At 41.9% G+C, this 12500-nt stretch overlaps 1 protein-coding gene and 1 long non-coding RNA gene across 2 annotated transcripts in view; one reads left to right on the top strand and one right to left on the bottom strand.

Moving 5' to 3' along the window:
* LOC138051545 (uncharacterized) overlaps positions 1-12500 on the top strand; it is a 141239-nt gene that overhangs the window by 15796 nt on the left and 112943 nt on the right. Inside the window, exon 2 of the mRNA XM_068897768.1 lies at positions 7915-8038. The gene's annotated coding sequence lies outside the window, so the exon portion shown is untranslated. The remainder of the gene's footprint in view (positions 1-7914; positions 8039-12500) is intronic.
* The window catches only part of LOC138051549 (uncharacterized), a 35290-nt gene continuing 32907 nt past the window's right edge, over positions 10118-12500 (bottom strand). Inside the window, exon 3 of the long non-coding RNA XR_011132845.1 lies at positions 10118-12500. This exon is cut by the window's right edge and continues 598 nt beyond it. This is a non-coding gene — a long non-coding RNA (uncharacterized lncRNA).

Here is a 12500-nt window from a genome sequence, read left to right as displayed (position 1 = left end):
TTTAAAAGAGGATAATAATAATAATAATACAGGAACTCAGCAACCGCTTACAATAGACGTGCGATTAGAACGGAGGCCAGAAAAAACCTGCCATAAAAAATCCCTTGGGGAACAAAAGCAAGAAATCTGGGTAGGAACCATGGCTCAAGCTCCGGCGGTTGGTAGCCTTTCCTACTGGGGCTTTACAAAGGTAAGACAGCTGATAAAGCAGTCAAAACAAAACATCTTAGACAACTAGAATGAAAATAATAATAATAATAATAATAATAATAATAATAATAATAATAAAACGGAGCTCTGAACTGGGTTGATTCAGAGGCATAGATGAATATCACGTGCTACATTTCCCCTTATATACGGTTTTCTCTCTACCCATGATGCACCGGCCTGGAGCCGCCCAGGCTGCGTTGATTCCCGTGCCGACAAAATAGTTATTTCGGCCTTCTTCGCGAGCTCATTCGTCAGAAATAACATATTTTGTCTCCACTTAACAACGAATGAAACACACAGCTAATAGGCAAATAAGTTTATTTGAGGAGGGCCTGGCAAGAACCAACCCAAAAACGCTAGAGGGACAAAGTATTGGGGGCGCGGAAAACAGTCACAGACCCAAACGCTTAGAAACTGTGAGCCTTTGCTCGATGCTATCATCAACATAAATGTTCTTCGCCTCAGCAGACTTCCACCGGCCATGACGCTGAAAGATACGGTCATTAATGTCATTATTAGCCGCCGAAGTGGCCCCACCGGAACGCAGGGAATGGAGACCGAACTTAGATGGGTCAACCCCAATGTTTTTCAAGTCCCGACAGAATCCATCCCGAATACAACTGTAGCTGATAGGTTTGTCTGGGGATACTAACTTGCAAGAACCCTTCCCCTTGGAAATGGGCTTAAAAATGAGATCCCGTGAATTGGGGGGAATGCGGAATTTATCTAAGTACCTCTTAAGTAGACTAACTGGACATACGAAACTAGACAGCTCAGAAATAACAACTTCGTTACCTCTGCGGAGCTGGCCGTTCTTATTTTTTTTGCACTTGGATTACCATGAAGCCTTCATGGAAAGCAATATCACTTCTTCTAATTCTAGAAATATCATCAAATCTGAAAAACAAAGGACATACTTGGTAACATTACGTAAATCGACGGGGTTGTCTAGATTGGCCAGGCTGACAATTTCACGGATCAGATCTGAGGAAATAGGATCTTTACGGTTGACAGTATCAGTGCCAAGAATTCTCTTCGCTGCCGACCTGACATTCTCGACTACAGAATTGTCAGTTGGGGAGGGAACCGCGGCCATATCATGGGCCCATTTGATGCCGTAAAAGGCGGAATCAATGACGCTGGGAGACTGGGCCTGTTCTAAAGATGCTGTAAATAAAGAGCTACGTGAAAGGGGTCAGCGGGAAAACTAGTTTCGCTCAGCTTCCAGGCCGCGAACTCCTTCCACTTGCGAAATGCATGGTGATACTGGGAGGAAGTACTGACAGCCTTAGAGGAAAGGACCGTGGTTGTTAATCTATCCGTGAGACCCTGGATGAATCTGTTTCCTGGCGTCACCTGATCTCGCCAGAAACCGGAGCAAAAAACATCTGAGGAGACAAAAAGGAGCACAAAACAATTTCTAAATAATTGTAATTGGAGAACATAGGCAAGACATACGTGCGAGTCTTAAATAGGTCTAAATCGCAAGTGATAAAAACGAAATACAGGTAAGACGTTAAACCAACATAGGGAACCTGAACGGGCTTAGGTCCAAGAATAAAACGTTTTACAAAACAGTAATTGTGAAAACCCGGGGAATCTGGAAGAGCAACAAGCGAGTAGATGCCTAAGAACATGAGCTACGTTTGCCAGGGGACAGTGTGCAATACCCTCTAAGGGACGAGGGGGGCCTGGGACGGCTGAAATCGATTCTAAGCGCTACAACGTCGAAGTTTAACGATCTGGAACCAAAAAAGGAGTTGCGCGCTTTTCCTTTGATGAACAGTCCCTGGAACTTTGGAAGGTACACCCAGTCGATGACAAAGCTGCTCCAGTGGACTCCATCTTTAGAAGAGAAATTCCAAAATAAAGAAGACTTCCACAAGGCGGGACTAACAGGGTCCCTCTGGCCTGACATAACTCCAAATGCTGAATAACCCTAGCGATGAGACAAACTGGGGGACAAAAGCAATTGTTATTAAAACTCCAGTCCTGGCAAAACGCGTCAAACGCCTCGGAACCAGGCTGGAAAAACCTAGAGTTAAATCTTGGTAGCTTGGCATTTTAAGTGCAGGCGAACCTATCCACGGTGCCCACGGGGCACCAAAGCTCGTCTACGCCCTGAAAGATGACGTCGTTAAGATCGTAATCATCAAAGTCGATAAGCTTACTAATAAGATCTGCCCTAGAGTTAAGGTCCCTAGGGATCCACTTAGGATCCAGAGATATACCAAACTGAAGGCAAATGTGGAAGGCTTGGAGGGCGAGGAATTGAAGGTCGGCCTTCCGGCTGCCGTTAAGGAGAATGGAGGCAACATTTTGGTTGTCAGAATACCATATGACTTTACACCCCTAGAGACGGCTTCCAAATGCTTCTAACGCGAGGCATACAGCCTTGAGTTCCCTCCACGTTGAACTTTGCGCGGTCTCCGCAATCGACCAGTTTTGGTGAGACACTAATTCAACTCCCGGTTGCAATTGAACAAACGCACCAAAAGCCGAATCACAAGCGTCGGAAAAGGTATTTTTGGCAGGAAGAGACTTAACCCCCCAATATACTTTGCCATTCAAGGCGTGGACGTTATGCCTCCAAAAATCCATCTCAGAAATGGCATCCTGCGTAAGCAATACTACACAGTCCCAAGAAACAGCTCTGCTGATCACCGAGAGAAGTAATCTCGTCATAATACGTGCAACAGGCACCAAACAGCTTGAAAGAAAAATAATTTGGCCAGCAATGCTTGCCACGCGCTTGACGTGAACGCGCGTAGGATGCTGATGGATAGACAAATTCTCTAAGTCGCGAGAAAGCGTAGCGATTCGCTCGTCAGTGGCCTTGATAGAACCATCGATAGTGTTGAGAATAACACCTAACCAGATCGGAATGCACCACTAAACTATTAATCTTGGCGGAAACAGGATCAGTTCCCCCACCGAGGCCGTCATCGAGGAAAATAGCGATGGGAATGCCCCGACTTGTCCATGATTTAAGAAGCGGCTTGAACATTTTGGTAAATAAGAAAGGTGCTGAGGACAGCCCAAACGGAAGGACGCAAAGCTGAAAATATCTTAAAGAACCGGTTCCAAAATCCCAAGCGAAGGTGAGGAACTTCCGATGTGCGGGAAAAATCTCGATGTGATGGTATCCTGACTAAAGATCAAATTTGAATAAAGGACAGCCTTGATCAAAGATTTGTATGGCGACGCTTTAGTCTTCACATTTAAACTTTTGTTAGAAGATGAAACTGTTCACTTGCCTTAAGACCAGAATTAACCTCTGTTTACCAAGGAACTAGGCGTGGAAACAGAAAGCGGGTTGACAATGTCAGGCACGCAAAACATCTCTTCAACAAGGTTAGCGTGGAGCAGTTCATTAACAGCTTTGGACACAAACGAACTGTTAGAAAGCGCCGAAGCATTGTTTGCCTTGAAAAAAGGTGTCGGTAGTTCGAAGAAGGGAATCTTGTAACCTTGACTGATAACATTAAGAATAAATTGCGAAGTTCCTAGGGCACGCCAGAAAGGAATACACAATTTAAGCCTTCCTCGCACCGTGGGCTGACTGGAAAAATCAAACGTACCGAGGGAATCTCCCAGCGAATCGAAAATGAGAGGATGAATCTCGGAACGAAGTGAAACAAGATTAGCATCTGAAGCACTGTCATCTTCCGCTTCCATAATCAAATCATTATAATCAAACATGGAAATAACAAAACCTGATTTATCCTGATCTTGAAGTCACTTTGAAGCCGAAGGAGGCTGCTGTTTGGCCATCGCCGGACAGAACGCCAATGTCCAGGTTTACCACAAGCAAAACAACTGCCCATATTGGAACGCCGAACGGTAAACGAAGCGGGCACAATAGACGGAATGGCTTGGGGTTTCTGTTGAGAGCTGTCCGATGAAGTAAAGGGGGCCGACGGGCGTACAAGCGAAGATCTTCTGCTCGCGGCAAATGAGCTGCTTCTCTTCTTTTTCACAGTGGACAAAGTCGCTCGTGCGCGCCGCTCGGCACTGAAAATTCGCCAGATCATGCTTCTTGTATTCTTCTACGGTAAACCAACCTGACTCCGATTTATCAGCTAGAGGGATGTGTTTTTGGCGTTCGAGCAGTAACTTCTCACCTTCATCCAATTCAGATTTAACATTTTCAAGCTGTGACTTTTGCGCAGCGGACGTTGTCGAGTGTTTCTCCTAATTTCAGATTAAACTTATATTGATCATCGTTGGCTTTCCGTTTGAATTTATGGGGCTCACTGTGTTTCAGCTTCTTAATCTCCCTCATTTAGAGGTCGGCGCGGCGTCTTCGTTGGCCCGTTTAATTTGACCCACGGTGTCTTGTAACAAGGCCTTAAAAGAATCCATCATCTGTTGGTTATTGAATGTAATCAGATCCGAAACCTCGTCCTTGGTGATTGACATGGCGGACATGAACAACATCCAACGCGGGAGAATTAACAAGAGCTCGAAGACAGATTAAACGGAGCTCTGAGCTGGGTTGATTCAGAGGCCTAGATGACTATCACGTGCTACACTTCCCCTTATATACGGTTTTCTCTCTACCCATGATGCACCGGCCTGGAGCCCAGGAAGCTTAAGCATCGACGACGAGCGACAGGACGACGACGCCCGGAAGTAAATTCGTGATGCTTTGAATGAATTGCGCATGTTAGTCTCAGTCAGCTGCATTCTCGTCACCAGAGCCTTGGATCCAGTCATAGAAGAACTCTGGGGTCGAGATTGAGTCAACCGTCATTGTGCATACGTCGACGACTGAATTTTGAGTGAGTTGGCGTTCTCACGAAAACGTCAGTAATTTAATCTGTTTAAACTGGCGAAAACTCGGTGTATACCCTGGTTTTTTATTTGATTCTTTATTGGTTGATGAAGCCTGTTTTTATCGGATTTTGTTGTTTATAACTTATTCTGTGAATGAGCCACTGACGAGTGTATTTTTCCAGGAAATACAACATGGCTTCTTCGCAAGACACTGCGAAGAAAGGGTATGTATATCGGGGCTTTGTAGATTCCATTCCTCGGTACTTTGCCAATAGCTTAAATCAGCTATTAGTGAAGTAAAGTGTTGCTTAAGGTTGCTAAAAATTTGGCCCTAAAGTTCTAGAAAGGGGAAATGTTTGGGACGCTATTGCCCAGTGGCTAAATGCCATTGACCAGCAAAACGTTCAGAGTCTCCGCAAGAGCTGTCCGTGACAGGTACTCTCTCTTGACTGCAAAGCAAGCCCAAACGAGAGAGAAAGCGTCAGGAATTCATGTGGAAATATCAGAAGTGGATAGTTTGCTGGAAGAAATTTTAGAGAGAGAAAAGGATGGTTAAGCTAAAATTGAACCGCAGGATCTTGACAAAAATAGAAAGGCAGAAAAGGGAAAGGCAACAGCAGAAGAAGTGAGGAAATAAGCAATGAAAAAAATGGCTGAAACTAATAAAAGGGAGAATGATGAATCGGATAGTGGCAATGAAAAGAAGAAGGTAACAACAAGCACAAGTGATACAATTGATTATCTAAAGGAAAAATGGGCAAAAGATCTTGATTTGAAAGAAGAGGAACTTGAACTGAGGAAAAGGGAATTGGAACTTGCTGCAGATAAACAAATTCAAGCTGCTCAGCAACAAGACTTGTTCGTTTTATTTATTTTATTTACTTCATTTTTTTATTTTTTTTTCCATGTCGGTAAAAGTCTTGCCTGTCACTTCCCCGGTGAGTGGTCTTTGTGCATACAGCCTTCTGCGCGTATTTTCTTAGGATCGAGAGGGTAGTGGAAATGCGTAGATTTCTCTGGTGGACACAGTAGAATCATTAACTTAGCCTGCAATGGCGTCGAAAGTCATGTAACGCGAATGGCGTTTTAGTGGATCCTTAAACAAAATATACCCTTATGGAGCTCAATAATGGAAAGTCAGTTGGATAAACTATGCAGGCGGTGAAAAACCAACACCTGGAATCTCAAAAGCGACGAGTATTGTACTTCGACAACAATCTATCGCCCGTCGAGCCGAAATCAAAGTGAGCTGTATATCTAAAATTATATTTTACCAAGTGTACTGTTATGTAGAACACTGAAACCAAATAGAAAATTCTGTGGTAACTTACGGGTTCAACAAAGACAGAGAACGAATCGAACACCTTAAGTGGATCTGTAATCAACTCTTCACAGTCTTCAGGAAAAAAAAAAAATGGAAATGTGACAGCCAAGAATTATTTGAAAGAAAGCTTGTCGTGTATTTTGTGCTTCATTATTCAAGGAAAAGGTTCTTCATGGAAACGGTTTGATCCTGAAATTAAGTTTGTATTTGCAATATTGCGCATATTTGACACGATTGAGTTTCTTCTCTTCACGCACGTAATGAAATAGGAGGGGTTTTGCCGCTAATGGCAAATATGTTGTTTGTTTCAAAAAATTGTTCGCTGGAAAAGGTGGCCTTTATGAATTCATCATGTTTTGTGATATGCGAGCTTAACTGGATAGTTTTTATGGCAATAGTAAAGCATTTTCTTGTCAAAATGAGGTTAGCGTCTTTCTGGTGTGTTAACTTAATTAAATCGTGAGTTTGTAGTTGCCGTCTGCCGCGTAACCTTGATTTCCACTCTCAAAATTACCTCCAGAACCTACTTTTTGAGTAGAATAAGCTTTTAGAATGATGTTCTTGTTTTGCATAAAGCAAGCTAACAAAATCTGTACCTTGCTGAGTTCGCATTTGTTCGCGTTAATAGCATTTTCGGACAGATGCTTCTGCTTTACAAGGGGTATATTGTTTTGGTCTCCCATCCAGATACTAGCCCCGCCGGACAGTGTTTAACTTCAGTGAACGTTGGTATTACAAAGCTGTCAGATGCTCAGAAGACACGCTTAAACTTGCGGTGAAAAGAAGTTGTGAGGGAAATTGAAAATTATCAACATGTCAGCCCAGAAGCCAATGTTTCTCGCTTCTCTTTTATTTGTTATTCTTCAGAGACTGGAATGCTGTAGTTCAATACCACACAATTCTTCTGTAACATGTACCACAGGCAACCCAGTGTATGCTTCACGGAAGCATCTCGTTTTCTCTTTAAACTCATGCGGCGCAAGAAAGATTCATTGCCAAACTGTTGAATTCCTGAGTAAATTTCACTCGAAAAAATAAATATCGTACTCATCGCTTCGTTATTCATGTGATATCGGTGGAATTCACTAGTTAGGCAATGAATTTATCTATAGAAGAAAGCAAAGGAATTTAATTAATTATTTAAAGCAGCAACCAGTAATATGAATTCTTTCATCATCAATCACACAATCATTTTGCATGAGGAGAAGAAGAGTCCGCATATCTCTAAGCGACGGCATATTCAAACGAGATGTTTGAGGCCATCGTCGCTTGGGGCTTTTGCTTAAGTTCTTTATTTTTCCCGCCTAGAACGAAACCCGCTACCAAGTCTTTTACAGACATGACGTTATAATTCCGTAGCCGTCGTCTCATTCGTCGTGAAATTAACGCGGAGAATTAAAAGGCTCTTATTTCATGAATGTCTGTTATTTCAATTCATTGTGCATTGTAGCCTGTTTATCCAACGACTGGCAGATGCAGATAAGCACTTAATTTTCAAAGTGGCGGGAAAAATTTGGACAGCTAAGATTGTACAGTTGCTTTACCCTATTAATGAATACCGATATCCTTTCCCAATATCTTTTGTTGTCATTCACTGACAGTTTGCTGCAAGCCTTGTCTCCTCTTGAGAATAACAACAAAGGGACCAAAAGACTCAGAAAAACTGACGTAGACGCGACGCAAGTTGGCAATTGCGACCCCTAGAGGCGAGGAACAAGATTTGAGGTAAGTCAGAACTGAGTCCCTTAACAGTTTTGTTTCGCTCACTGCGCGTTCAGCAAGGTCAAGATTGAATTTCTCTTAGCGAGATTCTACGAGAGGAAATTAATAACTATTTCTTGGCCGAAGTTAAAGCCAATAATTCCATGCCACTTATTTCGGTTATTGACTGTAAAACGTCGGTTGTGTTACTCGAATATCTGTCAATGGAATGTTCATTGAGGGTAAGAGAAAATTACTTGTTAATGGGATTATCTCTTCCAGCACTTGCATCGCTTCATCTGCGTTCTCATTTTTCGCCGATGACGTAAAGCTGGTAGCAAATGCTCATGTATTTGCTTTGTTTCATCGCCCTTAATTGCCTTCTACTGTTAATTGCGTTTTAAAGGATCCATTTTAAAAGAAAACAGATTTTGTTGTTGCATGAAGGTTCGAATTTGACTATGTGTCGGTATAAAGGTTGTACCACTACATTGCGAGCATTCACGGATTTCCTTCCACCCAGTTATCAAATTTTACAACATATTCCGTGAATTGGTCCTCTTTTGATCTATCGGCATGTTAAGTATCGTATCTCAGCTCGTGCTAGTCAATCGTTAACCACGAAAGAAAAATATCTCCTGCTTCATTTAATTGTCCTTCTCTTAGTGTCTATAACGTCGTCAAGAGGTCATGAGATCATGTTGATGTTTTGACGACTTGAAAACAGAATTTTAAAAAAAGAACATTTGACCTCCTCTCTAACCCAATTATTGCAAAGAGGTGCGCTCTATTATCATTTTTTTCATCGTTAAAATATTGGTGGGGGAGGGAGTCGGCGAGGAAGCTGTTTTCCCGCCAAAAATTTATTTCGTTACGCGTCTGTCACGATAAGTCGCATTTACTTCGTTGCTCGTCAGTGAGGAATTATTTCGACAGTTCTGTACAAAAAAACTGCAGAGACGGTATAAATTAACTTAAAACAGGCCAGATTATATGCAGTGTTGATTTCTGAAGAGAGCGGGAAAAACAGAGAGAAACTTATCAAAGAAGAGTACAGAACCAACAAAACAACCTCGAGAAAGTAGGGAATTTTATCAGGAGTCCGGCAACGTCAACTACAACGTTACTTCAAAATATATCTCAGGGCTATCGTTACTATTCTTGCTGCACGTGCTGCACGGGTTGTGTTTCCTTTTTTTAACCAATGATAGTCTTGCTTTGTGGTGTTGTCGTTGCCGTAGCCGTCGCTGTTGCTACAACTCGACGGAGGAAAAGAGGGGACCCTGGGAACGAAGTTGTCAACAACAACCCGTGAATGAAGTCGAGAGCGGAAATCGAAGGGGAAACATTGGTGGAAGGCTGGTCATGCACTCACTAACCTTGTTCAAGTCATGCTTCTTTTCTTTGCAACAAGCCGAATAACCCCATGTTGTCCTTTGGAATTTATTTTAAGATTTTGGATTTTCATGCCAGGGTGATATACACAAAAAAGCATTGAATTTACATTGAACTTTTCAATAACAAACCTCGTGGTCGTGTTTCCAAGGTTTTACATTTGAAACAACGGTTTCTTACAAAATCGTTTTCACACTATGGTACGAGCACTCAGCACTCCACTTAGGTTCCCAAGTAAAAGCTCCAAGAGCAACATAAAAAGCAAGCGGGTTACCGCTTCGTTTTACTTCATCATCCCATTATCGCTTCGTTGGCATCCAAGTACTGTTAACGTCTTAAAGCTTCGCCTCAATAAACTTTGTTTAAACTGTTTCCATCATGTGCTTTATTGTAGAAAACCATGCAGGCGCGTACAAGATTTCTGTTCTTTAGCGTAGGGTTACACTACCACCGGTGAAAATCGGTTTTTATGCAACTACATCCACACTGACACACAGAAACGAAATGATGTTTCACTGAATAAGGGATTAAAAAGATCTCTCTGGATTTCGAACCTTGGACTGCCGAACTTTGCAAGATCTTTGAACTTGAAAATCTCGGACGCACTTTCTTCCTTCTCATCATGGCAAAAATGTCGAACCAAAATGTTTGATTGACTTAGGTGGCTTTACCATTTCTAGTAAACCAACTTTGGTAAGTGTAACAAGTAATACTTGTTTGTATTTTAAGACTTGCAACACTAGGCTTCGATATAATGTGGGAAAAAAGATGTGATAACTACATTTTCGACGTCACCATTGAAAACTAAGTTCTATTTTTATTGATGTTCTTTGGTTGAAAATGAGGCAGTATCGCTTGGTAGTTGTAAAGGGCTGAAAAGAGTACGTACGTACGAAGAAGCACGAGGTGTTGGTTTTGAGAGCTCTTAAACAAGATTTAGTGAAATCATCATTTTTCTTTGATTATACGGCATAAAGGATATGTCAAATGTTTACCCCAGTTAGTGAAATGAAGAAATGATGTTTACGATTGTGCGTCGGGAAAACTCGAAAAACAGCCGAGAGCACCTTTGCGGGAAACGAACTTACGACTTTCCGATTATCAGTTCGGATTTTCTGCCACTGAGCACTTTGAGACGTGTTCGCGAGAATTACAGAATGTAACGAGAATGCACCAATTTCCACAATATCATCCTAGCAGAGAAAGCATTATCTGGGATAGACGAGAAGGACGATTCCTCTTGTGCAAGGTTTCTAGAACTTGGACCATGAACGACTTAGGAATCAATGACAACCACTAGACCATAGAAGCAAGCCGTTAAACAAACGTGAAGTTTCATAATATTTAAGGTGACTGAACACACGATGGCCTTGGAAATGCAGTGTAAATTCGCTTCCGTTTTGTGAAAGTCATGGCGCTTTAAAAGTGAAAATAAATGCGGTGCATTCGCCCAAATATTTCAGACCAACATTTGTTGAACGTGAAACCAAATTTCTCGCAAACCCGTGATTAGATTTTGCAGAAATTTGGAATTAAAATAGTTCCTACTTTAAACGAGTTGACTATCCAAACAACGAACAAAATTAACAAACAAGACCTTGGGAAAACTAAAAAAACGTCTATCAGCGAATTATGAAAAATCTGTCTGTTGAAATTCTGTGATAACAGCTGTTAAACGTACTTTATTTCTATTATTTTATGTACGCAAATGTTGCAAAAAAACTAATGAGTGAATTTACATAAATCAGGAATAAGGATCCTTTAAGCCTTGTTTTCATCTAGACGCGTTACCATGGTAACAGCCTAAAGAGCTTTTTAAATGTCAAAAATATAAACCTTCGTGGTAGCACTCGTCAGTGACCAAGTTTGAGCTTCTAGGCAAAAAGATGCTTAAATATGGAAGTAATGAAAGTATAAGTACATAAAAACTGTGTTCATGCAGTCACCTTAAATATAGATACTCGACTTTAAAAATACTGTAGATCAGCGCTATTCGGAATGGGTGCTTTGACTTAAACACTCACGGTTGATCAGCGCCATTCAAAATGGGTGCTTAGACCTAAATACGGTGCATGGGAATATTACGTTGGTGACCTTCTACTCTATCTACACCGCGTAATTGTCACACGAGATAGTATCCAATGTCCTTCTCATATGTCCCTTTTAGCATTTACCTCCTGGCCGTGTAGCGCAACATTTGTGATTACCGGAACCTATTTTAATGCCCTAGCACCCACGAGTCTTCTATTTATAGCTCACAGGTAGAGCATCCGAACTAGTAATCGGAAGGTCGTCGCTAGGTGCGACTTCTTCAACGGAGCACTCGGATTTTTCCCGAATATACCCGAGCCACCATCCCCCACGAGTCTCCTATAGCTCAGTAGTAGCTGTAGAGCATCCGAACTAGTAATCGGAAGGTCATAGGTTCGACTCCTGCAAAGGTGCACTCGGATTTCTTTCCGAGCATCCTCGTCGGAAAAACACATTTCTTCAAGAATAAGCATACAACGACTCCTTTATACAATTGAAATCAGGACAGCTGGATCAAATTCCTGATCTTCCTGAGCTTTAATTAATAGTGTTAAACATCGTCGCCACTAGTACTAGCCGCGCCTCCAGCTGAAACTTGTACTTTGGAACCTCCTCCTAAACCCACAATACATTCGCAAGAAGCTTAAAAGATCCAAAGGACTTAAAGAGGGCAAAGGGATTAAAAGGGCTTAAAAGATGCAAAGGATCCAATATCGATCCATCCTTGCGACACATACGGTCTATAAAGTGTTCCAAATGTGCCTACAAACCCTGTACAAGCAAACACTCTAACTGGACTGTCTGCAAACATACTGAACCAACAGAGTAAAGAGAATTTGCCCTAGCTCCTATGATCTTGGAAAATGCATCATGTATCAATCAATACTTTGCCCACTGTGAAGTGAAGGCTTGGCAATCATCCGAAAAAGAACACGTACGGCTGATAGAGACACAGCAATACACAAGCGCCTATAAGCTTATTAGATCTGTCTGACCTGATTGGCAAGGCACTACAATAGGTCAGTGCAGTGATGGATCTAAACTTATGTGAAGCCGAGTA

This window comes from Montipora capricornis, chromosome 6 (assembly GCF_036669925.1).
Source record: "Montipora capricornis isolate CH-2021 chromosome 6, ASM3666992v2, whole genome shotgun sequence".
NCBI classification, from domain to species: domain Eukaryota; kingdom Metazoa; phylum Cnidaria; class Anthozoa; order Scleractinia; family Acroporidae; genus Montipora; species Montipora capricornis.
This window is presented reverse-complemented; position numbering and strand designations above follow the sequence as displayed.